The following is a 5,278-nucleotide window of genomic DNA, read 5'->3' as shown; positions in this document are numbered from 1 at the left end:
ACTGCCGGACCATCCGGATGCCGACCCGGATCATCCGGACCCCCGAAGCCCGGATCATCCGGACCAACACCCGGATCGTCCGGCCACCGCCTGCGTGCGTGACTTGGGCCGAGGCCCGTGTACCCATTTCGTTCCCTCACTTACCCCTTCGCCCCTTGGGCTATAAATAGACCTCCTCCTCCCCATTTTTAGGGTTAGCAAAGTAGTAGCTCATATGTGAGGATAGCTTTTGCTCATCCATACGGATCATCTCCTCGAGAGTGACCGCGGCCCCTCTTCAGAGAAGATCCACGTGGATTCAAGACCCCCTCTTGGGTGGCCCCATCAAGTCCTCCTCACGGAGAAGAACCGGTTACCGTTTGTATCGTCCGTTGTTGACTTTGGATCGTGTATTCGCACTTGTGTTTCGAGGATCTAGCATATGTGTGACTATATCTTGTTGGTTTAGTGATTCCTCTTGTGTTTTCCCTCGTTTACCCCTCGTGTTCTTCGTGTTCTTGGACGGGATTCGCTCCTTTCGTGAAAGATCGGCCGTTTAGGGTTCCACCCCACATCACCTCTGCTACTGAAAATTACTTAGTCTTCGCCCCGCCCTCTCACTCGCACCTCAACCCGCACCGGCGCCTGATTTGGTCATTACCATGTTCGTCGACATCGCATTCGACGTTGGCCACTCCCTCTCTCTTCCATCTCGCACTCACGCATCAAGGAAATTGTGTGCGTGTAGAAATCAATAAAATCAACTGAATTTTGACATTCCATAACTATTAGTATGGTGTTAAGGCATGACATGAAATGCAATAGTTTTGACTGAATTTCATTTTTATATGAAAACCTTGCCCTCGACATGTGTTTGTAGTGTTAAGCTTTTGTTCAAGTCGGATTTTTTTTAAAGATGGTTCTTCACCACATCCTATGAAGGACACATACAAATAGGGAAAGGACGTCTGTGTAGTTGTGTCACGAGACATTTACTTTCCATTTGTTGTTAGGATTTGGGGGGGGGGAGGGGGCGATATTTGGATGATTGTAAGGCCAATAATATGGACAAAGGTATGCTAACAAGTCATAGTTATAAACCCAAGGATTTAGATCTCCATTTAAAGAATAAACGAAGAGTTGCACCTTGTTCGACGACTCTACCAACAATACATGTATGATGCTAAGGCACACACCCAAATGCAATAGTTTTGGCCAGATTTAATTTTGTATGTAAATCTTGCCCTAGGCGTGTGTTTGTGGTCGTAAGATTTTATTCAACCGGAATTTTTTTTGTTAAATAGGATGCTCCTCCTACTCGTCTCCACCGCTACATCACCACACACATCCCTCTCTTGGACCCGTGTCCAACAAAAGCACGATACCATCTGCCCTGCCTGCGCGTTGTCGCATAGAAATAGGAAGAAACAACATCAGTGTACTTGTGTTATGAGACATTTACTTTTAAAAGTGCATTTATCGCTTTATGGTATTTTAGTGATGATAATGTGGTTAGTGGAACTAATGATGGTCGTAACATTTATCTCAGGTCATTGCTTCCATAGATATTTACGATGGAGATGGTTGACTCCCCACTTCAAAAAGATCAAAGGTGTGGTTTGCGGCGACTTGAAGGTTTTATTTTGGTTTGATATGAGTCGTAGGATCACCGCACTATTAATAGGGGTTAAGTTGGAAGATCGACGGTGTGGGAACATACTAAACTTATACAATAGCCCTCCTAAGACTGTCACCAAGGAAATGCCTCACATCCATCCACTTCACGCTCTCTCGGTGGGCCTAAGGGGTGTGTGCCCAAAGTCACGGGTCACCCCCGTGCGCAGAGTCATGTCCGCACGGGCTGATGGTTAGTTCTCTGGACACCTTGTGTGCTCGGGGTCCTTGACTCCCATGTGCATGGGGAGTGCACAACCTTCTGGACACCCCGTGCGGTCCTGGACCCTGTGCCCACGGGGTGGTGTTTCGGTCTCTGGACATCTCGGGCGCACGAGGCTAACTTGAAACGTGCGCATGGGGTCCAACGGTTGAAAATGATCACCACTTGGAGAGCACTATATAAAGAGGCCTTCTTCTACCTCAAACCCTAATCCTTCTGCCTAGGATCAGCCACCATTTTCAAACTCCTCATTTTACTCATTCCTCTCAGTGCCTCCACCCACACTTGTTGATACTTTAGGAATTGAGGGAGCAAAAGGCCCGATCTACACTTTGACCAAAACAATTCGTATTTTTCGCAAGATTTCTTCACCAACGACTTGTTTCTCTTGGAGCTTGGGCTCCTAGGTGGTTAGGCTTCTGTGACGCCCCCGATTCAATCATACACTAATCATACACGCAAATGTGTACGATCAAGATCGAGGACTCACGGGAAGATATCACAACACAACTCTAGACACAAATTAAAATAAAACAAGCTTTATATTACAAGCCAGGGGCCTCGAAGACTCGAATACATAAGCTCGAAAACACAAGAGTCAGCGGAAGCAATAATATCTGAGTACAGACATAAGTTAAACAAGAATGCCTTAAGAAGGCTAGCACAAAAGTAGCAACGATCGAAAAGGCAAGGCCTCCTGCCTGGGACCTCCTAACTACTCCTCGAAGCCGAACTCCATGTAGAAACATCCTCGGGATCTCTAGCTCCTGGACTCCAGCATCTGGTTGCGACAACCAGGTAGAAGGGAAAGGGGGAAAAGAGGGAGAAAAGCAACCGTGAGTACTCATCCAAAGTACTCGCAAGCAAGGAGCTACACTACATATGCATGGGTATATGTGTAAAGGGCCATATCGGTGGACTGAACTACAGAATGCCAGAATAAGAGGGGGATAGCTAATCCTATCGAAGACTACACTTCTGGCCACCTCCATCTTTCAGCATGCAGAAGAGAGTAGATGGTAAGTTCACCAAGTAGCATCGCATAGCATAATCCTACTCGGCGATCCCCTCCTCGTCGCCCTGTTAGAGAGCGATCACCGGGTTGTATCTGGCACTTGGAAGGGTGTGTTTTATTAAGTATCCAGTTCTAGTTGTCATAAGGTCAAGGTACAACTCCGGGTCGTCCTTTTACCGAGGGACACGGCTATTCGAATAGATAAACTTCCCTGCAGGAGTGCACCACATAACCCAACACGCTCGATCCCATTTGGCCGGACACACTTTTCTGGGTCATGCCCGGCCGCGGAAGATCAACACGTCGCAGCCCCACCTAGTCACAACAGAGAGGTCAGCACGCCGGTCTAAATCCTATGCGTGCAGGGGTCTGGGACCATTGCCAGTTGCACACTTGCACGTTGCGTACGCGGCCGGAAGCAGACCTAGCCCCCTTAATACAAGTGCGAGCTTACGGTCCAATGCGGCGCGCGCCGCTCAGTCGCTGACATCACGAAGGCTTCGGCTGATACCACGACGTCGAGTGCCCATAACTGTTCCCGCGTAGTTGGTTAGTGCGTATAGACCAAATGGCCAGACTCAGATCAAATACCAAGAACTCGTTAAGCGTGTTATTTTTAAGTATCCGCGGACGCCGACCAGGGCCAGGCCCACCTCTCTCCTAGGTGGTCTCAACCTGCCCTGTCGCTCCGCCACGAAGTAACAGTCGGGGCCGTCAGGAACCCAGGCCCACCTCTACCGGGATGGAGCCACCTGTCCTTTCAGCCCCCTCATCAGAATCACTTGCGGGTACTCAACGAGCTGACCCGACTCTAGTCACCACATGTGTCATGTATATAAAGTATATAGTATATAACCGTGATCACCTCCCGAAGTGATCACGACCCAGTAGTATAGCATGGCAGACGGACAAGAGTGTAGGGCCACTGATGGAACACTAGCATCCTATACTAAGCAGTAGGATAGCAGGTAAGGGTAACAACTGTAGCAACAATGACAGGCTATGCAACAGAATAGGATTAACCGAAATCAGTAGCATGCTACACTACTCTAATGCAAGTAGTATAGAGAAGAATAGGCGATATCTGGTGATCAAGGGGGGGGGCTTGCCTGGTTGCTCTGGCAAGGAGGGGTCGTCAACTCCGTAGTCGTACTGGGTAGCAGCGGCGTCGGTCTCGTAGTCTACCGGAGAGAAGAGGGGGAAGAAACAATAAATATAATGCAAACATAAGCATGATGATGCAAGACATGATAATGAGCGGTGCTAGGTGTGCCCTAATGCGGTAGTAGGTGATACCGGCGAAAGGGGGAAACATCCGGGAAAGTATTCCCGGTATTTCGCGTTTTCGGATAGATGAACCGGAGGGGGAAAGTTGCGTGTTCGATATGCTAGGGATGTGTGGCGGACGAACGGGCTGCGTATCCGGATTCGTCTCGTCGTTCTGAGCAACTTTCATGTACAAAGTATTTCCATCTGAGCTACGGTTTATTTTATATTAATTCTTAAAGTTTTAATTCAATTTTGAAATTAATAGATTTTAATTAATTACAAAAGGTAATTATTGGATCAGCGTGACATCAGCATGATGTCAGCAGGTCTACAGGTTGACTAGGTCAACCCTGGCACGTGGGGCCCGTTTGTCATAGTCTCGGGTTAATTAAACATGGTTAATTAGTTAACTAAAATGATTAGGTTAATCTAATACAAAATTAATTAAGTTAAATAATTCTTTAATTAATATTTTTATTTAATTTTAATTTTAATTTAAAAACTTCTCCTTTTTTTATTAAAGTTTAGGGGCTGGGCCCCACTTGTCATAGGAGCAGTGGGGGCCTTAGCGGGCATGGGCGCTAACGGGCGCAGGGGCGGGCGCTGCGGGTGCGGGCACCCGAACTGGACGCGGCCAGTCGGAGCCACGGCGAGGGGGAAAACGCCGGCGCCGCGACGCCACGGCGCGGCAAAAAGGGAGGAGCAAGGCGGGCGCTGGAGCGCCGGAGGTGGCCGCGGGCGTGAGGCGTGGCGCAGCCGAGCGTGGAGCGCGCCGGGGCGGGCGACGGACGAGGCTAGCGCGCATGCTCACCGCGAGCACGAGCACCGGGCGGCGCGTGAACGACCGCGGGACGGCGCGAGGAGCATTGAGGAAGGGAGGCCGGGGGCCTCACCGCGGATCCGTAAGGTCAAGGGCAGCGTGGCTCCGGGAGGAGTCGGGGAAGCGAGATCTGGCGACGGGGCGGCAACTCGACGACGAGGTCGCTCCGGGCGGCGTCGGGCGATGGCGGTGTGGCACCGGTGACATGGTGGTGGTTGGCGACGGCGTCAGGGCGATCGGGGCGCCCAGATCCAAAACGGGGAGGAGGAGGTCGTCGCCGGCGAGTTGAGGGCCGGCG

This window comes from Triticum aestivum, chromosome 3D, assembly GCF_018294505.1.
Source record: "Triticum aestivum cultivar Chinese Spring chromosome 3D, IWGSC CS RefSeq v2.1, whole genome shotgun sequence".
Taxonomy (NCBI): Eukaryota; Viridiplantae; Streptophyta; class Magnoliopsida; order Poales; family Poaceae; genus Triticum; species Triticum aestivum.
The sequence above is the reverse complement of the archived record's forward strand: the minus strand, read 5'-3'. Positions refer to the sequence as shown.